Here is a 24,780-nt window from a genome sequence, read left to right on the forward strand (position 1 = left end):
GCGGGGGCGGGGGGCGGCCGGTCCTGCCCTGCCCTGCCCTGCCCTGCCCGGTCGGGCAGCGGCGCAGCTGCCGCGGTGCAAGTTCTGGGTGCGGGGGCAGCGGCAGCTGGTGAGGGTACGTGTCCCCGGACTGCCAGGTGCTGGATGTTTCCCACGGGATCCGCATGGCAGGACAACTGGCAATGTCCAACACAGCGATGTTCTGTATCAGGATGTCCTGCACAGCAGGAAACATGTCCCACACTGCAGGAACCATGTCCCACACTGCAAGACTCGTACAGATATGACCCTCGTAGTGATGTCCTGCACATGGATGGCCCGCACACCATGACCCACATTGCCGTGTCCCACACTCCAGGGACTTACATAGTGATAAGCTTCAGTGTCCTCCGCATGGCAGTGTCTCCCACATGGTGACGATCCTTACGGCAATGTCCCACACTCCAGTGACCCCCCACAGCGATGTCTCGCATGGTGATGTCCCTCCCACAGAGCCGTGTCCTACGCAGCGGTGTCCCATGCAGCGATGAGCCACAGAGCAATGTCCTTCACAGTGGTGTTGCACAACCACGGAGTCATGTCCTGCACAGGACATGATCACATGGCAGCATCCTGACCAGCAGCGTTCTGCACAGATGTGCACGGGCCAGCCATACCCTGTACAGTGGTGACCCACAAAATTGTCACAGAGCATCTCCAGCCATCTCCACACTGCCCCGTGGGTGGAAATGACCTGCTGCCACTAGCCGTGGTTTATTGGTACAGGCACTTTCTCATTTCAGAGCATGTCCCACACAGCGTTTGCGTGTATTACATTTTTAATTTTTGTTCTTTCTTTTTTTTCCTTTCTTCTTCTTTTTTTTTTTTTTTTAATCTGTTTCCTGAAAAAAATATAAGAAGCTGTACTTGCAGGTGCACAAGAAAAGTGAGGTGGATTCCCAAGTAACTTCGTAGTAACAAGAGGTTTGGATTCTGGTTTTCAGTTCACTTCAGTGCTAAGAGGTTTTCAGGATTAATGGAACCTGATAATTTTAGCCAAAAGTCAAATCCCAAAAATAAGTGGTGAGGTGACTGCAAAAATATGTTAGCTTTGCACACTTCAATTTGCAGATAGCAACTAAAGCAAGAGACATCTGGTCTCCCAAAGCTGCCTACAAGGGGAGTTAAGAGTTTATTATATTATCTACTACATGTGGGCACTTGGACCCCCCGAGACAGCTCGGGCTAGACAGAACTTAATTTCTCCTAGTCATCAAACATTACTGTTAAAATGTTGTTTAAATCCCTGACGATTTGGTCTGATCTGTTATCCAGTGTGCCACTAATGAATTTACTGGCATTCTGCCAGCCTAAAACTTGAACCCCTGAATAGCAAATGTTGGGGGAGTTCCTGGGGTGGATGAGCAGAGAACAAGACTTGCAGCCTGCCTTGGTAAAAGCAGTATGAGGGAAGGAATGCCTCTTTATGTTTTCTTTTTCTTTATTGTATTCTCATGCTTCACCTGAATGGCAAAATATTAGCAAAGAGTAGTAGAAACTACCTTTGTAGGTGGATAAGTCCTGTACAGATGACTTATGCTGAAAGGATAAGTCAATAAAACTTGGAGGGGTCCAGAACAGGTCAAAGAGGGGCTTTCTCTTAGTGGATATGTTTACAGAAAAAACAAGAAAATATGTCTGCAATAGTCTAGTAAAAGAAAACAGAATACAAATGAAAAATGTTATAATTTCTACTAGACATAGTAAAGAGGATTCTTCAGAGCAACCAGGAAAAAAAGAATCTTAATTAAAGGAGAGAACACAGGCACCCAGTTTCTTCCAGCAAATACTTCATTTTTTTAATTTTAGTTTAGTTCCTTTCTATTTGGAGTAGCACTAGGTAACTATGAAGGATAAAGAAACACAGTGATGTGTTCTCAGCAGTGACTCAGCATTGAAACCCATACAGGCAATTGCAGCAAAACAGGCAGAGATTTCTTTCCAGTCTGACATGAGATGGTCCACAGAAAGTAGGTGTTGCACAGTACCTGCTTTTGATTATCGTTTTGTCATGCAGATAACTACAAGAAAATCAGATTTAAAATGCACGTGTAGGTAAGCTTAGGGAACATGCAGAGTCCTTGCTCTTTCTTGTAAACCACAGAGGAGCATTGCATGGAGCAGAGGTCATCAGGCATCTGTTCCACATGTGTACGTCATGCCTAAATACTTCTTAATCCCAGAGGTGAGAGAAATCTAAGGACTGTATTGTAGTCCTCTCAAAAACAGGTGTTGTTGTTGGCTCTGAGATTTTGAAAACCATGATCAGGCTCAAGTTGTCAGCCATTTTTTTCTCCACTTCTGCCTTATTTTAGCTTCGGAATCTCTAAACTCAGATTCCCAAACTGAAAGATGTAAGTTTTACATGCAGAATTATATGGTAAGAGGGGAAAAGAAACCAAGACTGAATTTTTTTTAAACTAATTTTTCAAACATGTATAACGTGTTCCAATGAGTTTTGTGCCATTGTTTTATTTCCAACCCAAGTGTCCCCATTGCCTTACATGGAGTTCTCCCTGTTTTAAAATACCACAAAGACAAAACTGAGCCATGTGTGTTCCAACAGTAAATTAGAATGAGACCTGGTCTCTGTTATTTATCATGCCTACCAGTATTATTATTTACCATGATTGTTTATGCTTTCTCTATATAAAGAATATAAAGCAGAACCAAGCTTTTACTCTCTTTCCATTCCTGTGGCACATAATATCTACCCATAATACTAGTTAGAAGACTGAAAGCACCTGAAAGTGGGAAAAGCTTCAGACTGGGTACAAAATGTATGTTTGATAGAATACCTTTCTTATTTTTTCAAGTTGAATTTACAGCCACAGTGATTCTGCCTACTTGATGTAAGGTCTATTCAACTCAACTTCAAAGTCTTTTTTCAAATATATTGTCAGCCAGCAGCATTCCACATGCCCACACCTCTTCATGAGCAAACTCTCTGGAAGGTCTAAACTTGTACAAATAGTGCTGATTTTTCTTTGCTGCTAGGAGGTTAATCCAATGGCATCAAACTGAGAGGACTTCAAAAATCCTGCAGGGCATTTCTTTTACTTTCAGGCTCATGTTTGCACACAGCTTTATTTATTTGAGAAAAATACCCTTCTGAAAGCAATCTGCTTGCATTTTCTATTAAGACAACATGGTGACTGATGTGACTACAAAGGCTACAGGCTGTCTCTATCCTGCTACACAGAGCCATGCTTCCCAAGAGCCCCACAGTCAGCTACAACTTGATTGGTCATACGATGCCCTTGTTCCCATTGTTCTGAAAAAGTAGACTTTCTCCTGATAAGAAATAATCCCTGCTAAGGTGAGTAACCAAGTTATGGTGTTTGCTAGTGTAGCAGATAGCTTAAAGCAATAGCAATATTTTGTATGTAAGTGAAATGAGAAGAATTTTGTCCTCGCTAATGATCAACCAGTATAGAAACACAGTAGAGGAAACACAAAAGAGGGTTTCTACAGTTTCATGGCCCATGATGTTACACAGAGAGCATGATGTTGTTTCAATGACTAGCTTGAGCTGTTCTGCATTGAATCAGTCCTAAGAGAACAGGATGAATACCTGGCTGTATTTGAGGGAGGTCATTTGCTGTGCATCCACTTTGCCTTGGCAGTCCTGTCAGGCACAAGCCTGTCACGGGTCATAGGAGATGCATTGGCTTGCTGCGTCTCAGTTACAACCATTGATTTTGGTTGAGGTTGGTAATGATGCACAAAATTGCTTGAATTGGAGAGGTTAATGGAAATATAGAAGACCTATATATCAGGATATTTTTAGCTTATTTTTAAAGGCCTTTATCCTCTCTGTAAGTTATTGAAGAAATGTCCAAGTAGTGCAATCACCACAGAGCTGCTCTCAAACTTCCATGCAGAAAAAGTCAGCAAATCCGTGTGTCCAGCCTAAGCACATAAGGACTGGAAGATATCCTTGTCCTGTCTTTTCCCCTGAATTTCTCATATTCAGATTTAGGGAGCCAAAAGGAAATGGTGCACCTGAGCCAGCATGAGGAAGTGAAGGTGACCCAGGGCAGAATGTGCAGAAGGCTGCAGGACTGTCTCCACCAGCAGCAATTAAAGATGACACTGGCTCAGCTGGTGTACATGGTAGAACATTCCCCTTGCTTATTAGGCTACAACTACATCTCCTGTCTGAATCAACAGCCTCTGGCTTATGGAACAGTAGTATCGCATTCATAAGTACATTTTCTTATGTTAGTTTTTATTTCATCTTAATTCTAAATTCTGTATAATGTTAAAGTGTTACTGATGTTCCAGTTTTCATTTGTCTTAGTAATTTTGAGACAATATTCCCCCAGGAGTCACTCATGAGGGAACATGCTGAGTACCTGGCTGTATTTGAAGAATCAGTGATGTGTTTTTAAACTCCTGATCCTGGAAAGTCAGCCTGTTTTTCAGACAGTCTGTTCTGGTTCTTCAGGCCAAATAGGGCACCCGTGCTTTCAAAGGTTTTGCTGAGATGTGAAGGCATCTATTCATTACAGGTAAAGAACACAGTCCACTTGACTCCTGTTTGTAGGCTATCTTCTTGCAGGGTTTACCAGGTAGTTTTACATTTTAAAGGCACATGATCAGCCAGAGAAAAAGAGGGTGGCTGTTTAACACTTTCCAAAACAGAGCTGCCTCTTACAAAAATAAGCATCCCAGGATGTTTTTCCACAAACTTTCCTGTTTCCCCTGCTTTGGGGTTATTTTCTTTAGTATTTTCAGACCTCCTCTTTTCTGCAATCATGACTAAATCAATTATTTTCTTTCCCGATGTAGGAATAGTTATTTCTATTTTAAAGACAGGATAAAAAGATACTGAGAGATTAGGGCACCTATCCAGCAAAACACTTAAGCACTTGCATAACCCAAGGCACATAATAACACCACCGTAGGACTGTTCACTTGTTCCAGGTTGTGCAATCTTGAAGGATTTACTGAGCGGGGCCTCCTGCTGTGCCGGAGGGCTCCAAGGCTCAGCTCCCTCACTCTGAGCTGCATGCTGCAGCCACCAGACTCTCCATGCACTGCCTCTGAGCTGCCACGTTATTCTGCCAGATCTAGAGCAAACATTAGCCCTGATTTGTGCCCAGTCAACTCCCTTTTCATCAGCATGTAAAGCCAAAGAGATTAATAGCTCATCCTCAAATTCACTATTAAAATTCATGCAAAAAAGTAGCTGACTGTTTATTTCTCATTAAATCCAGATCAGATTTTCCCTGCTGTTTAAAACTATAATCAGCATTAGCATAGTCCAAAACTCAGTCAGTTTCTTTCTTTCTCAGTTATCACATCCAGTAGCAAAGATTCTTCATCTTGGAGTTATTGGATGATTTTGATGATGGTGCATTTTGCAGAGAAGAATGCAACTCCCCCTCCTGCAGTTAATGAGCACACCCTGCTAGCAGGAATAAAGACACATTTCTGTCAATGAAAAAAGCAGGAATAACTATGAGTTTATGAAATTAGGACACTGAGCTGTTGAAAGAGTAATTTTTTTCTTATCATAATCCCACTTTCGAGAATCTCTGCCAATCTTTCCACTGGACTGATGAAAAGACGGATTCTGCTGACTTCAATAATTTGAAAGTAAATGATGATTCTGGTGTACACTGGCTGGCAGAGGGAACTGTTTATATAATTCTGGGCTTGCTAATAACCCTCTTCATAGCTAGAAATGGTGCCAGGAAAGCTGCTGGCTATGTAAAAATGCTCTCCCATTTCCTTGCCTTTATTGTTTTCTGTCACAGCTTGTTTTTTTTTAATTAGTACATGAACTATTTTTAGTGTCTGGAGACAAAAATGTATTGTTCAGACTAAAATGAGGCCAGGTACCATGAAAATTTTTTCAGGGAAAAATATTTGGAGCCAGTTTATCTCTGGCTGTGTGCAGTGAAAGTTTGCCTGCTTAGTCCAATTAGTTACAGCCATGTCACTTCACATAAATTAATGTAGTTGTTTCAATGCACAGGGCAGATTTTGCCTCTCATGCTGCAGAGGAATACCACACACAGCTAGAATCTGTAGCATCTAGAGCATTCTGAATAATTTTTCCCATAGAATTCCATGCATATCTTGCTGAGTGAATTAAACTTTTCAGTCAGATGACTTAGGCAAATGTGACTTTTGCTAAGGCACCTCTTTGTAGCTCATCTAGTTTTCTCTAAGAGTCCTGCATTGTCCCTGCATTGTAGACAGATTAGCTGCACTGAGTTCTACCCATGTGTGTACACTCACCTATGTGCACCATGCAGATAAAGGTGCAGTGAAAATTTGTGACCCACTAATTCAGCCTGGAAGAAATAGAAAAAACTCTTCCATATGCAACAGTCTCAGCTGAGAGAGAAAATGTGAAGTCCAGCCATATCAATTCCCTGCAGAATTTCAAATCAAGGCGATTTGACCAGGGCAAGGACCTGAAGGTTCTCAGGGATGTGTAGGTGTCTCAGCAGTAGAGAGAAACCCAGAAAGAACGGAGTTAGTCCAACTGTTACCACTTTTTTCTTGTGTTCAAACCTGTCTTGATAGCAATAGCCTTTGACTAAACTACCACAGAATCACAGTACATGCATGTGGTAGAAAAAGAGCCTCATCAACCAAAAAAACAGTTAACCTTTCAGACCTGCACCAGGAAGATCTAGTCTAGGAAGATGCCTCCATTACCACCAATACTTCAAGGTTTCTTTCAGGAAATTCCCTGCAGGTGTCCTTGGGACTGCATCGCCTACCAAACTGCCTCCTACCACCTTTTCTGCTTGGCTGCTTCTGTCTGTGTGTGTCCAGGCAGTGCCTCAACAGCCACAGGCACTCACTGTCACAGCATCTGATGCGTTTGTGACATGGGGGCAATTCAGCTGGAGGCCACCGGCTGGCTTGGGAAGAATTTTCTGCAGAGACCCTGAATGCATTTTCAGTTGGTGCACTCCCATTTCCTTCTTTGAAGGCTGCCCTTGCAGGGATAAGTGAGACTGAGAGCAGATTAGTGTTTTCTTAGTGCTTACCTCACTGAGAGGACTATTCTGTGCTTCCTTCTTTTAGGCTATATCCTTATTTATAGAAACACTAACTTGGAGTGCAGGCAGGGGCAGTGATCACAGAATCAGAAGTCCCTCCTGCCACAAGGTAAATATTCTTGAATGCTTTGCAATTCCACTCACAAAGCCCCGTGCATTGTATTAAAGACAAATAATGTAAGATTTAAATAAGAGGTCAATCTCAAGTCTCAGCTGGCATCACTCCATGCAATTTACATGGAAATGTGTTGTTTTACACAGATATCTGCCTTTTCATGTTTTTCCTAATTCACATGCTTGGAAATGTTTTGAGTGCTTTGCACTTCATAAAATAGCCTTAAATTAATCTGCATTTCTTCCTGATGTGTAATACCTGCATGTCCTCTCTTTTATTTCAAATGGCTTTTTCAAATTAATATGCTTTGGAGGGGCCTTCTTCCCAAATGGCAGTGGGAAAAAAAGCAGGAGGAAGTGAAAGTGCCGGCTGGGGTCAGAGAGTGGGAAATAATCTTTTTATACCAAGGTGTTGAATTTGGTTCAAATTCAAACTCTAAGCTAAAGGATGGTTCATGTATTTTTGCTCTTACTTCAGTAATAACAGCACCAAACCTGGCCTGGTGTAGATACAGCCTGGGTGCATCTTTGTCACCTAAAATGGAGATTACCCAGAGTGTACAGAAGGTTCATAAAACATTGAACAGTGCTAAAGAGCACAAACAGTTTGTGCAGCCTGAGCCAAATTCTTCCCAAGACAAATTTACTATTGCCCTTTTTGAAACTTTTATTCTCTGTATCACCCACCACTAGGCTGCAATTTGGATGCAAACACGTGACAATTCATTCATTTCAAGGATACTTCAGATGGATTCTAAGATGGCAGTAGCTGACTGCTAGACTCTCCCTGCTTATGAGGAGAGTCTAGGACTTAGTTACTACCACTGCATAGCTGGAAGAAGACAGAGCTGATAAATGTGGCTAGGCTTTACATTCTGTTGGGGTCAATGTGTGGTAAGGGCAGATAGAGCACTGAACTCAAGAGGAGCCAGCTCAGCTTTGCCTGTAGCAGATGAAGCAGAACAAACATTGCCTACAAGGCTTTTCCCACCTGGGAAACCCACTTCTCCATGGCCCTGAATTTATTTCAGTATCCCTGAGTTTAAATATACCTATCATATGTGTAACCGAATAATATATAAAAAAGGTAAACTGAATAATATATTAAAAGGTTATTAATTTTAGGGCTACATTGTGTCTTGATTTGTTTGTATCTTTCTCTTAAATGTCTGATTTTTCTATCTAGCTTGAATATGTGAGTACTTCAGTTGTATTTCTGTCTGTCTCTGTATTCCAGTATTGGCTTAGCTACAAAGCAGAGGTCTCTAGGGCAGAGGATGCCTACAGTTAGGCTTCTCTGTCTGAAACATGTTTATCGATTCTTTGTACAATTATCTGTGCATTAATTTGATTGTGGACCAGCAGAGCATGTCTACAGATTTGCTGTGGAAATTTTTTACATCGTTTTTGTGTTCAGCTAGAGCTATATCCATGGAGACCAAAACTAGATATACTGCACTTAATGCACGGAGAAGCTTATATCTCAGAAAGCAGAGCAATTTCTTTGCTCAAGGGATCACATTCCAGCTTTATCCACCACTCATGAAACTTGCATAACTGTCCTCCTGCTGGCTGAATGGATATCAATGCAGAATGGGCCACCAGCAATCTGATAGTGAACTTAAATTAAATTGAAGAATTCAAATTTGTAGACTTTCATACACTTAAACTTCATTAGCTCCAATGAGAATATAGTGTAGATATTCTCTGGTGTGACTTCTGAAGATTCTGAACACCTACATTAACCAGGCTACCCATACATAACTATTCTTTTTGGCAGACAACATCAGACTCGGAGAAATCTTTCTGTTCATCCAAAGCAATCAAAAATATTGCAATCACTCACATGGAAAAAAAAAGAAAGCCCTACACCCATTTTGAATGCTTTCAGATTTGCAGCATTAGGAAAATGTTTGACAGCACCAAGTATTTAATCTAAGGGATTATAGCCATCTTCACAGCATGCACACATCATTAATGTTAATGGGAACTGCACCTCCAGGACTCACCCTAAAAAGTGGGCTGTAAATTGCATCCCAGTAGGATAATTAAAAGTCTGGTAGAAATACAGCAAGTTCCAACAAACATTTTCTCGCAGGGTAAGTGATCAGAGCATTTGGAATTGAAAAATATAATTATCAGTTTGCCTGAGAAAGGTAGTGCATCAGTTTTGCAAACAAACTCACACAAAATGGCTTTTTCCCACTTGGGTATAATTTTAGTTGATAAATTTTGTTGTACGCTTCTTAGCCTGCTTGTTTTTTCCTTCATTTCTGTAATCCTACTTGACCTGAAGTTCAACACTGGGTTGTGTTTGCAATCATTACTGTATCAGGATTGCCAATTCTCGTTTCTGTTTCTCACATGCTAACTATTGGGAAAGCAGCATGGGAAAGATTATCAAAACTATTAGCAGAATTACATCCTTTTTTGTCTTATTTATTTTTACTCAGGCTTAACAGAAAACCATGTTGCATGACTGGATGTAATTTCTGGAACAGAGTATGTCAAAATTAGCTATCTTCTAAAATTATAGAGGCATCAGTGGATAAGTACAAAACTGATCTGTCTCATTTTCTTACTCTGCAAAGATTGATGATGAAGGTAAAACTAGGAATGAAATCAAAATAATCATCCAATACCCTATGAGGTCCAAATTACACTGTCAGAAGGAAATAGCCTAGAGCCTCTAGACTGCTTGTAATGTCCCATATGTTACCCAATTTTGAGATGACAGTGTTTGCCCATAGGGGACAAGTAAGCTGTGGGAATGGTCTTCCTAATCCACAGAGGTTTTAAAGTTTTTAAGAAGCATTATAGGTCTTGACACATTTTCAGTTGATCTGAGATGTTCATACAGAGGCTCAGAGCTTATCCAGTAACCTTTGCATCTCCATCACTGACATCAAGAGACTTGAGACTTAGTCTCCACCATTGCCTTTTCATGGCCTCAGAGGAAAAAATCTCTCAGTACATTCCTGTGTGTACATGTTTAAATGTGTGCATGAGATGAGTGCTTTAACACAGCATATAAAATGCTTCAATCAAAATGGTACTTGATTGTTTATGGGAAAAAGAAAATCGGTTCAGAACTTTGGAAGTTATGCCACAGGCAGCATCTGATTGTGCTGCAAAACACAAGGCCTTAAGAAAACTTTGCTTCACTTTTTCTAGAGATAAAAAAAAAAAACCAATTTCTTAAAGTGGATATTTTCAGCAAGCATTTCTGTAAACTTTTAAAGGAAAAAAAGACTGTTTCTTTGTTTTGTTTCTTGTTTTTTGACGTCCTTACAAATCAATTCACATTCACCAGGAACTCTCTTGATAAAACAAGTGGTGAGCACTTTCCTGAAACAGATGTTTATTTGTTTATAGAATATGACTTATTGTACGCAAAAAACAGATTAAGGACTTGTACTACTCTATTGAAATCAACAGGAACTCAGTGAGAAACTGAATTAAAAAAATTTACAAAAATGGTGTTTGACTTCTTTATACATCATCAGTTTAAAAGCATAGAGTCCAATACTGCCCTGCACAGCTCAGTTAGGGATTAAACTGATCCTCTAAATGAGTAATATATAGCTCTGTGGAGGACACAGAGAAAACATAGCACAAGACAATCCCAACTTCTAGTTGTGCCCTAAGGCAAGGAGACAGCGTGCTTGTTAATAGGACTGAATTATTATTGCTGGTAAAAATGAAGCTGCCAGCCAGCAGACACCTCCAGGTCCATGGCACTGCTTCTGCAGCACAGTGTAAGGCAAAGATCTCTGCAACAGTTGAGGCAGTGTTGGAGAGTCTGAAGAGCCTGAAGTCTGACTAAAAAGGAAGCTATGCAGCTCCCTGGAGTGGTTTGTCAAGTCTCATCACACTTTGAGTGGCTCTACAGGATTTCTATGCTAGGGAGAATACTATAAATGGTCTTTTTCTGTCAGTCAGTCCAAGTTAACAAGGGCTTTATGAATGAATTGCAACTGTCTATGCAAATGCTTTACAAAACCTTCACATCAGTGTGAGCTACAGAAATGCCTGCTTACCATTTTGACCTCAAGATGAAGTGACCTCCAACAGATTCCCCTTCAAAAGAATACAGGCAAAAACTTCCAGCATTTTTCTCTTACTCATGGACCCAGACATAATCCTCCAGTTCTGCACAGCACCGGTGTTCCCACTGCCACCACCCAGCAAGTGACCCAAATGACGTCACAGCCCTGGGAGCCCTCTTCTTCATGTCTCTGGTGCCACCTGTCCCTCCAGCGTCCTGTCCAGCACACGTGGTGCCCCTCTTCTTCAGCTCTAGGGCTTCCTGCAATCCCTTCTTTTTCTGGACTGAATCTCTGCAGAAGAACAAACACATTCTTCACAGTTAGAGTAGTGGGACACTGGATGTGATTGTCCAAAGAGGCTGGGGTGTCACCAGCATCTTTGGAGATACACAAAATTAGTTTGGACAAGACCTCGGGCAACCTGATGTAACTTTGAAGTTGGCTGTGCTTTGGGCTAGATTTCTGGATGTCCTGTTAGACTAGTATTACTTCATCATTTTAGATACAGCTCTCTTCTTAATCAGATCAATGCATGCCTGTAGTGGTAGGAATTGAGGAGTATCCCTTTCACAACTTGTGAAGCATCTAGTGACCTTGACTCCATTCTCTGTTTCAGAGTCATCAGAACTCAGTCAAAAGAATTATGTTTACATGTTGCTTGGCCTTGCACAGTACACACTGAGGGTTTACAGAGAGTAAATAGAGATATTTAGACTTCACCCACATTGCTCCTTTGGATTGCACACTGTTTGAAGAGAAACAGACAAAACAGGGAGACAGGAGCTTTCTACAGAGTAAAAAAGGACAGAAACTACAGATACACCATATATCCTTTTCATGTTCTCTAGCTAAGTATTAAGTTAGCAGAGGATATGTCTTAGAAGGGATCTTAATTGCTCAGTTATTGTCAAGTGTATGATTTCTTTCTGATGAGAAAAAAACAGTTGTCTTCCCTCTAGTAGTTCTGAACTGCTGTGTATTTGGTTGCTCACATCAAAGAATTGTATATCTGGACTTGACAAGTCACCTACAGTGTACAGTTAATTTTTACTTCAGTATGCCCATTTTGTTCCTGGCAAAGTGGCAGAGTAAAAGACACAGCACTACTCATTAGGCATTTGCTTGCACTAATAGATGAATGCCCTCATGTGTTCCACCAAAGAGGGTCATGTGATATTGTACAATTTTCTTCAATCTTAATTTTTCAAGCACTTATTATTTTCATTGGTCTTAAGCAACACAGTGGGGAATTTTCTCTGGGACATGGAAACTCTTAATGACTTAAGATTTTCAGTGAAGTGTATTCAACTCCCTGCTACAGTAACAAAACTATGTGTTGGTAGCTATTTCAGCCTATTACTTTGATTCCTAATAGAAATCATGTCCTTAGCACAAAATTAATTTGATCTAGGCAAGGGGAAATAAAGCAAAGAGTAAGTAATCACCTGAAATCTCACAGATATAAATGAAAATTTGAATTTCTGCACTCTGGTAGTATACAAACAACTTTTAATTATGATTACATTAATTTTTACTACAATAGTACAAAATAAGGAAGAAAGGAGTCATAAGGAAATCATAAGGAAGGAAAATTAATGCAGCCCTTGGGCTTTCTGATCAGCACATGGTGGAGTGATTTCTACTTAGAGAAAGCAGACAGAATACAGTACCAATGGAGAAATATCAGTCCACCTGCCCTGGCTTTGAAGCCCAGTTTGCACAGGTTGGAAGGGTTTCCTAATGTGCAAGGTAGTGAAAAGGCAGCAGAATTAGAATGAGGCAGACCTTGTTACCCTGAACAAACTCATAATGTAGAGGTCCGATTTAAAGAATAGCTTGAGATTTTTCTAAGACCATGCTTCTGTGGAAAGGGTAATCCTGTCTTTCCAGTTCCATTGCTGCCCCCATATCTGCTCTTTGGGATGGACAGAGAGCCAAGTCAGCTTGCTGATTCAGCCAAATGTTAACTATTTTTTTTTTGCATGGCTACTTTCAGGCAGCTGTGCAAGCAGATCCAGCAGTTCTGAGATTGCATGATAGCCAGTGCTAATGAGAAAGATGTGGTAGGCACAGTGCTGAAGCACAAATTGCACAGGCACTTTTGATAGCAATATGGCCTTGAATTGGATGAAGAAACCACCTTTAAATAGCACTTTTGTGATGCTGGATATGACTCGGCATGAGCATTGCCATAAAGTTTTAAAGATAATGAGTATAAAGCTTTATGTGCTGTTCATCATGGTGACATATTTACCCTTAAATTTACACAATTATATCCCTGACCCAATGAACTCACTTAAACTTCTAGTAAATAATTAATTAGCTTGATAAATTCAGTTTTTGCTAAAAATAAACAAAAGCACAGTATTCAGTATAACTTTTTGATATTTGACAGCAAAACCAGTAGCAGAAATTCATATTTATAAGGAGGAAATAAAAATGTTAAAAAAAAGTCTGTCTGCCAGTTTCTACAGGCTTATCAAGAGGAAGAGTATCCAAATTTCAATTTGGTAGCAGAGTACCCTCTCTTCCCTTGAAGAACTCCTTAAGTGACTGAACTATTTCAACACTGGAGTCAGTGAGAGCTGATTTTGCAATTTGACTTCACTGGAACTCTGAACAGACCCTTTTAGACCCTTTTACAAGATGCTCGTCTTTCATTTCAGGGGAAAAGCTGACTGGGCAAGATTGTTTCCTGCTGGTTTATCACTTTTTGCACCAGAAGTATGGTTTTGGCATTTTTCCTTTCAGCTTCAATGGAAATGAAGAACAACTTGATTGAGGTGTTGCCAGCCTCACTACTTATGTGTGTTCTTAAAGCCTCAAGAATCTGGCTGAAATAAAACTAAAATTTTCTATTTCATGGGACTCTACCCTTGCATTCAAAGTAAAGCTTCTGTCTTTTTAACTTGTAGACAAAATATGAAGAATGTGAGACAATTACAGTTTCAGGGCTGAAAAGTCCCAAGTCAGCTATGAATAACCCACTTTTCTTTTTCTTCTTCATGACTTTTACACCATTTTAAGGCTATGGGGATTATATTCTTGTTTTCTTTAAATTTGCAGTTGGCAGCACTGCAAATATAGCAGGAAAAACATAGGCATCTTTTATCAGTTTTCAGTGTGACCTATCAAATTGAAAAAAGTAGGACTGGGACTTACAGTGCTGACTCCAGGTTAATAAAAATGAAAGTAAATGTGCAGATGAATGAAATTGGTTTTCTGTCAAGGGAAACATGATGTTTAAGTAATACCCAAGTTGTTGATATTTTCAGTTTATTTCAGTTCAATATTCTTTTTAACACCAGGTCATCAAGGCTGGTAATTTATAAATACTACAAAGAGGTTTTTTTGAAAGTACTAGCTTTCCAAAAATTAAATCTTACTGTTTGTTCTGTCAAAGGAACTTCATATGATAGCAAAATTTCCATATTCAGTGAATCATCTGGAAATATCGTATGTAACAATGTATATAAATAAAAGAGAATCCTATCCTATCTGTGGCAAAGTTAGCCACTGAAATATTAATACTGGGGGGAAATCCTCAGAAATTTTATTTTTTTATTTTAGATTTACTTAATATGTTATCCAAGACAATGTACAGTTCCCAGGCTCCTTAGCATTCAGGTTTTAACAGTTGAATTATGCACAAAACAGGCATAAGCACAAGCCAAAAGTGAAAAACCAATATTTTGAACATTCTCCACTGTTATTTCCCCCATCAGTTTCACCTGTTTGTAGAGCAACCCACAGTCTGGCAAAGAATAAAGGTTTCCTGTCTTTAAGTATTCCCCATAACTTAGGCAGCACAAAAAATCCAAGGAGCAATTTGTTTATCTAGTAAATAGATAAACTGTTGTTGCAGCATTTTACCTGACTTTCATGAGACATAGATTTTTGCTGCCACTTAATTTATAGTAAATGAACACAAAGAAAAGTAAATGACACAGTCATGCAACAAAGCTAAAACCGATTAATCAAATGCAAATTCTTTTTTTTAATTTCTACAAAACAAAAATTGCTACAAAAAGTAATACATGTTCATGGTTCTGTATTTTTTGTTTAATTAAGGGTCTTTAACTCAGTCATAAATATGAAACTCAACACACATTATCAGCACAAAAGAAAACTGGTTTATGAAACTGAAGATGTCCAGTTAAATGAAAACCTGAAAATTGTGATTCTGTTGTAATTTCAGATTTTTAGCCTTGAAAAATCAAGAACTGAAAATGTGGGTCACTCAGACTTGACTCCACCTGATTTGTTGTGCCATAGTTTGGATCTATAAAAAAAGATTTTCTAGGGGATCGAATTGTCCTAGTTCTCTCAAACAGAAAACTGTACAAGCTACACTTGAGAGACGTGGTTCTGCCCTCTCCACACTCCCAGCATCTGCTTTTGCTTCCTGCATTGTCCCCACCTCTGCACCACCCCAAAATGTCTTGAAATTACAGTAGCAAGTCTTGATCCCACTGTCCAAGCCCACTGATAACAACCCACATGCATTTTGGTCATCCACCATGTTGAAAGGATCATTTCCACTGGAAGTCAGAGGTTATGGAAATCTTGGGCCAGTACTTTGAAGGAATTTGTTAATTTATAAATGAAACACAGCAGGGCTTAGTCACAAGTGAGGTCTGGTGCAGCAGGGATGTAGAGGAGCAGAGTCAGGAAAGCTTCAAGCAGCTCTCTTTTCATCCCACTGGGAGGGGCCCAAGCTGAAATCCTGGGAAGACTCTCAAGCAGCAAGGCCAGCCATTGCTCCCTGATGGCAGAGGGACTGCCCCCCTCAGCCCCAGCCTGCCCGTCCCCAGCTGTCAAAAAGCCTCCTCCTCTGCCTCTCCCTCCTCCAGCTGCTTTTGTCCTCTGCAGCAGCACGCTCCAGCGAGGACTGCACATCCACCCGAGGCTCTTCTGATGGCTCACTGGCCCAGCCAGATTTCTGTCCCTCCCATGATAAAGGGCCTCTCTCTCTACCCTACTTTTCCCCTCTTCCACCCTTTTCCTTTGGCCATACATGCCACGTAAGTGGAGAGGTACAGGAGTGTGACTGGGTAATTTGTGTGAAAGACTTCTTGAGAAGGTGGGAGATGAAAAAAGAAATCTTGTTCTTGTAGTTTCTCAATAAATATTTTCTCAGTTGCAGGACCTGAAATATCTTTCTCCACTAAAGCTTCATTAGGCCCACCAGCCCCAGAAACAGCAAGGATCTGCTTCAGCATTTCATCTCCACCTTCCTCACTCAACACAGTGTTTCAGAACATGTTCTGCTCCCTTTGGATTTTATAGCTTTCTTAGAGGCAATAAACTGAATTGGATTTCCTCCTACAGCAGAATCAATCAAACCTGCATTTTTAAGCACTCTGGAGCCTGCAGAACTGGAACATGTAGAATAAAATATGTCTTGCTTTCCTGGGAGGTAAGTTTCTCTTGTTTCTGCAGGCTGGACATGTCTCTGAGACTAACAGGATTTGTGCCCTGTCCTGCTGGGTGTGCAATATCATTACATCCAACTCAGCCTGTACTTCATTTTTATTGAAGATCAGGATGGGATTCATATAAATAAACTGTATTTCATTTAGCCTTCTTGGAACAGGTGCTCATGAAAGAGTAGAGGTTTTCATAACATTTACTCAAAATATTTATTTAAACTTTAGAGGCCTTCAGCACATACAGTTTTACTGTTAACATTTCACAGACATTATCTGTAGATCTACTATGTTAATTTTATCAGTTCACACCATATGTGGTATGAACATGGGCTTTTCCAGGCTGTTGCCCATTTTTATGCATTTTCCTCACTGGTAAAGTCAAGTAATTTTATTTGTATGGTTGCCTCCACTAAAAGATCTGATTTTTTATTAATTGTTTTGTCCATACAAGGAAATGTTGAAGGCTTTAACTCTGAGACCAAAAATAGAGGGAAGGAAAATGGGTGCCAAAGTTGTGACCCACTTTTTCCTTCACTCCATTTATATTGCTATCCCCTTAACTGCATGAGAAGAGCTATGCAGCTCTTTTGATTAAGCTCCAGATTCAGAAGCCTGTGGAGTTAACTCTAGACTTCCATTAGTATAAAGGAATTTGGAGCTGAGGGTTCATGTTGTATATAACATATGCCCTTCATATAGGAAAAAACCTAGCTTGGTCACTGCTCAGAAAGGCTGCAAATGAGATTCCAGACCACCTCTTGAAATACATTTTCGTGCCCAAATAATGTTGCTATTTCTCTGCTGAACAGAAATTAACATTTTTTTCCAACCTTGTTCTGGCATATTTTTTTGTGCCAAAGTGTCCTGGACCTGGTTGATGTGCATGAATCCTCTTAGTCCAGAGGCAAATACCTTCAGCAACAGTGAATGGTTCCTTCAAGGATTAGAAATGGGCAAAACATTCCCACTGTGTTTGTTTCTAGTGCAGCAGACCTTTGGAAAGAAGTGTTCAGTCCAGCTAAGAGTGGATCTCACAATAGCCCACTTTCTTCCCAGCAAGTTTCTTGCATGTTTTCCATAGCCCTAGTCCTTCCTAGGGCATCACAGGGGACTAATGTATGCTTCCTCCTCAAAATATATTCATTTCTGTATTGCTCTGCCAGCAGCAGAAGGCTTCCCCAATATCTTGAAAATCAGTTTGGAAAGCTTAAATAAAAAAGATGCAAAACACACTTCTTGATGTTTGAAAATGACAAGGAAACACCGAGGGTTTCCCAGCTTCAGTTCTGAACTCTTTCTCATGGGACAGTTCTCCTGGACTTTAGCCAGGCTGAAGCTGATGGCCAAATCACAAAACTATGGCCAAAGAATTAGCAATTTTGTTGCCATACATTCTTGAACATCTTGCATTGACACTGCATTTAATTTTAATAACATTTTCATTGAACAGTAGGAATACACTTCTGCCAATTTTGATTTGAAAATAAAAAGTGGGGAGAAATCCTCCAAATGTTTCAGACAGGTGTTAAATGTTGAAATGTATTTTTCCAGCATTACACAGTAACACAAATAACTAAGGAGAACATTTCTGACAACTTCAAGGAATATTTTTGTAAGACATTTTGACAAGGAGATAGAGATTTTTCATATATTTGAAAAAATAAATGTTTGAAGAGAGAGAGAAACCTTCAATCCATCTAGTACCTGTAAGATCTGAGGAAATCAGAAGATGAATAGAAAGGCCAAAAATAATATCCCTAATAAGGAAAGGCCATTTTAACATAGTTGTTTCTACTCTGGTGACTCATCCATGCACCTGCTACTTCTTGTTCAGTTAAAGAAAAAGAGGATAAAAAAGAAGCTAATTATACTGCAGGGAGGAGAGGGTGCTGAAAGAATGAAGATATGTAACATACAAACCTATAGGAAACTGAGCTTTATTTGTTCAGCTACACATAAAATAATTTTTGTTTGCAATATGTCAGGATTATTACTTGCACAGATAGGTTTAATGATTCCTTTCTAATTTATTTGTTGAAGTGTGTTGAGGGGTTCATTCAGTGCTAATAAAAATACTTCAATACAGCATTAACTGCCAAAATGCTTATCTGAAAGGGACCTTCCAGTTGCTTTCAGGTAGAATATGTTGTCAGCAAAGATAAAGATTTAGCTACTACTCAGTAAAGTAGTGCTTGAAAGCTTTCCTGAAATGTAATATTGAAACTTGTTCGAATTTTCAATTTTGCTGTTACTACTCAAATAAACCTTCTTGAATGCATTCAAAATATTTTATGTCTTGCATTTAAAAATGCCTACAGTTAAGCAAAAGTTGTACTGATTACAGGTAGAGCAAGAGTTGGTCTAGTTCACTGACAGGCTTACACTTATGGGTATGGAACACTGCAAACAGTGAAATATCCTTCCAGCATGAAGGAGTAGGATGCTACAGTGGTGTGTTTAGAGGAGGTTAAATGCTGCTGAGCTAGGGCACCTTTATTCTACTCTGTCTAATTTGTCTTAAATGGGAATTCCTTGCTGCTCAACAGGCAGCAAAGATTGATCAGATCTGTAAATCTGTGATCCCTTTGGTTCTCATGACATGAATCACAGATTCACATGATATTCTGAGTTGGAAGGGACCCACAAGGGTAAAGTCCAATTCCTTAGTGAATGGTCCATACAGGGATTCAACCCACAACCTTGGCATTTTTAGCACCAGGCTCTGACCAACTGATCTGATGGAATGGATGGAAATGTGATGGAAATGATTTGGCAAAGTCACAAAAGATGAACAAGATATCAGAATACCATACTTTGTGAGAAATGTTTCCTTAAAGGGGGCTTGGTTCTGATCTGGAGGTACTGGGGGATAAGATTAGCTCTTAAGATCTACAAATTTGTTCCTGTAGTAAACAACGTTCATTATTTGACTTTTTTCATGGGCTTACAGACAGACAATGGAAAGACTATCTGCACAAAGCTTTGAGGATGGGCATGAGCCAGACTGCTGTTCTGAGCACTTGGATGATCTTTTTGTTTTTGTATGGAGAACACCCACAAATGCCCTTTATCTTTCAGATTGCTGTCGCTGGTCTTTGAATGAGTACCCATCTTTTACCTCAGTGGCATTGTTATTTCCTGGTTTTATGAATGGCATCATTTTTTCCTAATCCTGTTAACAACATCATTCCCATGAGAGCCAGCTGTCTCCTGCAGCTCTTTCTCTCACATTGTGCTGAGGGTTGGACCATCTACCTTCACAAGGCCATTGCTCTTCAGCTGGATCATACAGACTGTGGATCTTTAATACCATGCACAAACATTCTCCCTGCATTCTGCAGGCACAGTGCTCAGTGGTTCTAGCAGGCCAAACAATTTACACGGAGCCACAGTATTGCTTGGGCAAGAAATAATTATTGAATAGACAGGGAAGTTTCTTTGCTAGCATAGTATTGCTGTGTTTAGAAGCTCTTCAGAGTTTTTCCTTTATAACCACGAGTAGTCACAACTTTATTAAATCATTATATCCTATTTGAAGGTATCTGATTACATGTTATATAAACTGGGAAGTGGGAATAGCTTCTTTAAAGCCAAAAATACATTAACACAATCCCAATGCTTTTGTGGCTTTGAAGAAAAGGAGGTGAGCTGGCCTTTAAGACATAGAATCATCTGTAATTTTGAATATTTCTCTACAAGCAGCTGACTTTAGGTCAATTCTTTGTGTACTTTCACAAGTTCTCTTTCTTTAGTCACTTCTTTTGTGGGTTTGGTAGATACTGACAGCAGTGTCTAAGTTCCTCTGAGGTTGTATATCCCAGCTGGGTGGAGCTACAGAGGATAACTTTTAATAGGATTACATAGCATTTTTTATTTGAATATGTTTTTTATAAGATAATATAGTCCAGTCAAAGAATTCTTGTGGCTGAGTGATTTAAACAGAAAAGCTTACAGAAATAATCCTTCCTTCTGCAAAGTATTTCCAGTAAGCCCTTTGTATCCTCAGGAAATGTGAAACAACATGGTACTGCAGAATTCTGTAAGGTAGCATACCAGCTGAGAATCTGTCTTGCAGTCTTTAAGTGCTGTTTGTGGTACAGAAAAAAAGGTACAAAAAAAAAAAAGGAATGTATCTCTGCTGCTTATTAAACAATGCAGAAGAAGTAGTAAACATAAAATACACATACCCTGAGATCACCACAGTCCTTGAGCTCTGGGAGGCAGCAACTGCAGCTAAAGGGCTCTGGTCCCTAAGAGAGTGATTACCTTATGATAATGGTAAGGTCAGTCTTTCTTTTACAGGGAGACCATTTGCACTTTGATAGTGAAAAATAAATAATGGTGTTGACATTTTAGAGTGGTTTAAAGTTAATCCTTTGTTTGAAGTCAGCATTTCATACAGTAATCTTAATGCCCATTCAAGATACCACTCAAGGGTTTAATATCCATTCCAGTCCCTCAGAACACTCCCTCTGTTCAGACATACAGTCTGGGCATAGAAAAAATCTGTGATGCTTCTGGCAGCTACAGTTTTGTGGCAGGCACCAGACTGATACACATCCATCACACTTTGGAGTCACCTGGCAAGAAGGGCTGAGGAATTTAGGCAGGTCCCCACTGAATGGTAGAGTAGAGGCATTCCTTGGGGGACTAAGCTCCCCATGCAGATTTAGGGAAAGATACTATAAACTACTAACTCCCCAAACACCTTAATGTTTGACAATTGCACAGCTTGAGCCAATTTTAAAATCCTCTCTGGCTATATTGCTGCAGTGACTTAATTTTTCTATGAAACTAATCTTGATCCAAGACACTCCTTGGAAACTTGACTTCCAGAGAAGTAAGTAAACAAGGATGTTAGTGATAAAACACCTGTTAGTTCTTAATTTAGTAAGGGTCTTTGGATCCTTAGTCTGTTGTGATTCCGTCTTTCTGGTTCTCCTTAAAGATACGAGTAAGTAATGTAGCTAAAAGTAATTTTTCAAGTCCCTTTCATCTCACCCTTTTGAATATAGTCCTAGTGAAAAACTAAGCCTTTCATTCTGGGATTTTTGTAATGTGGGACATAAGCCAGACACTAGTAATAGTGCAAAGAGAAGTTTTATATCCAGGATTTTTGGAGTTTCTACCCAGGACTGAGCCAATTCAAAGATCTAAGTGGACAAAAACTTTCTAAAGACTAGGACTAGAGACATTATTTGGAGGGAATAATTTATTCCACAAATTTCATCTCTTCTTTCTAAATATGGAATCTTATGAGCAGCTGCCTTGTTTTCTTAGTCTTTTATTACTCAAGCTGGTAATTAATTTTATATATGTAATCTGCCATAAAATTATGACAACTGAACTGTATCCTTTAGATATCACAAGTCAGATACATGCTCAAATACTGTTCAGATTTCTCAACATGTGAATTTTTAACACTACTTCATTCAATGTTCATGGAAAGTGGGTTTAGTTATTGGAAGACTATAGATCAGTAAAATGCTACCAGTGCAGGAAAAGGCCAGGCTATGCTGTAATGGCTTTCGATTGCCCTACAGTTCCTCTAGAGGAGCAAGTAAATTTTTATCTGAACAAAACAGTAAAGGAAAGATAAAAAATTATTCTTGTTTAGAGTAAACTCTCCTAGGAGAGGGAATTTTAGTTGGTTTCTTCATGAACGTTTGCCCTGCAAATTCCTAATGAAAAAAATTCTAATTAAACGTAATTCGACACTTTTTCTTTCTAAAGAAAAGGAAGGAAGACTGTTCCCTAAAGAAAATAGCTTGTACTCCCTATTATTACATCACACCAAATATGGAAGAAAATGTGCATCATTGGAGGTATCCATGACAGCCAAGGACCCCTACTAGGGTGCCAAAAAAAGAGACAAAACTTAAATTGTTCAGCCTGATTCAGGAAGAGGTACAGACCCTGTGGGGAGCAATTCAAAGACATACAGGTCTTGTCTTTCTCCACTGGGAAAAGAAAGAGTTTAATGAAATTGGCCACCTAAAGCTTTGGTAGTCATATGCTCCCTAGGCTTCTTGCTCATTCCAGTGAAGTCTTTTTTCTGACCCTTTGTCTTTAAAAGCCTGTATTACAAAAGATTTCCATAATCCTCACTACAGTTCATGTTGCTGTTCCGTATCTGAGATGTCTCTTTTGGTGGAGTGGACAATCCCGTGTGGGTTTTTTCAGGCTACACCTCTAGTTTCTGCATTCTGTCATATACAGAAACATTATCACTGTAAATGCTGCTGTCATTATATTATCTGGAGCTATTCCAAAATCCACGATAAAGGAGCATTCACAACAGACCAAATCTTGCACAAATTGGATAAGATAATGACCATAATCTGTACAAGGATTCATCTTCTTTGTATATACGAAAAAGGCTCTGCACCTTACAAATTCCAAAAAGTATGAGACTTAAAATGATGTTCAGCAAGTTTAGAAAGCTAAAATTTGATCACAGGCAACAAGCACATTCCAGTATCTTCCCTCCTCTGATAATAATAATAATAATAATAATAATAATAATAATAATAATAATAATAATAAATTAATTAATAATTACTGTACTTCAGAGTCCCTGTGCACAAGGCAAACATTCCCCAGCCAAGGACACATAATGAAGTGCAGTCCTAGTTTGTCACACAGGTAAAACATCCAGATGGAAAACACACGAGGTAAATCATAAGGTATTTAAGACTTATTCTAAAGAGACAGGCATTATCAGTGATACTTTTAATGGTGTTCCAGTTCACCAGGAAGGCTCTGAAGACACATACCATTGGATTACCTCCTCTTGTGACAGAATGGCACATGCCCAGCTGTGTTGTATCATATTTGGATCATTTATAGGTCCAAATAGCACCTAAAAGCCAAATGCCAAATACTTAGATGAGAGGTTGGACTCACACCTAAGGATCGAAACTTCACTCCAAACTTTTGAGTTTGGGCCAAGCACAAACTACAAAAAATGCGTTTGCCAGATTTTTTCCAGATCAAGCCCAAGGAAGTAGAAACTGCACAAGACCAGAAAAATCAGCAGGTTTTTTCATCATTTGGATGCAAAAAGTACATCCATTAATTAACCCTGGGTTCACTGTGGATTTGAACTTTGAAAGATGACCAAATACAGCTGGACTGTTCTTTTGTTGCACCGCTTTCCACACTTCAACAGGCAATGAACTCCATTTAAATCTCAAAAAATTTCAGTCAATTGCTCTTCCTTGTATCAGTATCTAAACTTTTTCATCGCACCCCTGAAAGCAAACCTAGCTTAGCTACAAGTCTGCTAGGTTGATGTAAAACCACAAAGTCACATCCAGTTTTCCCTCAGTCGGGGCTCACTTCTATCTCCACCGAAACTGAGATGAGACCTCACCAAGCAGTGGCTGAGCCCTGGCCAAGGCTGGAAAAGGCCAGCCGGAAACTTTCCCTCTGATGATGATTCAGGTCCAGGTTGGATGGGGCTTTGAGCAACTTTGTCCAGTGGCAGGGGGTTAGAAATAGAGGATTTTTAAGGCTCCTTCCAGCCCAAACTATGCTACAAAGCCATGCACTATTTCCGCGCACCATCTGGTGGCTCTTTGCAGTCGGTGCAACAGCAGTTCCCGGTGTTCCAGCGGCGATTGCCGTGCTCTCAGATGACCTTGGAAAAGATCTTGGGCTAAGGCAGGAGATAGCACCTGTAACCAGACTAGTTAATAATGTAAAATAACACAAATCCCCCGGTATGGCAGAGATCCTGCTTTTTGTTTCAGGTTGCTATTCCATTACTCTGATCACAGACCTCTTCACAAAATCACGTGGAGAGTAAAAAATGAAATCTGACAAAACTCTATAAAGGGGGAAAACAATTCAGTCAAGGTTTAACAAATGCTTTAATCGGGGTTTTCTATAAAGCCTGCCAAAAGTATGTGCCAACTAACAGCAACTTTTGACCCTGATTTTTGGCTTCGTTGACTCTTGGCACTCAAACAATGTGCTGGCTCAGCACTCTGACAAAGCCGACCAATTGGACCAGATTGTATTTAAGTGGTTTTGGAGGAGGACAGTCATCATCATTAGGTGATTAAAAAATCTCAGGCTCAGGAGTCGTGCAACAAATGCATGTCAAACTTTGAT

Source organism: Sturnus vulgaris, chromosome 1, assembly GCF_052056855.1.
Source record: "Sturnus vulgaris isolate bStuVul1 chromosome 1, bStuVul1.hap1, whole genome shotgun sequence".
NCBI lineage: Eukaryota > Metazoa > Chordata > Aves > Passeriformes > Sturnidae > Sturnus > Sturnus vulgaris.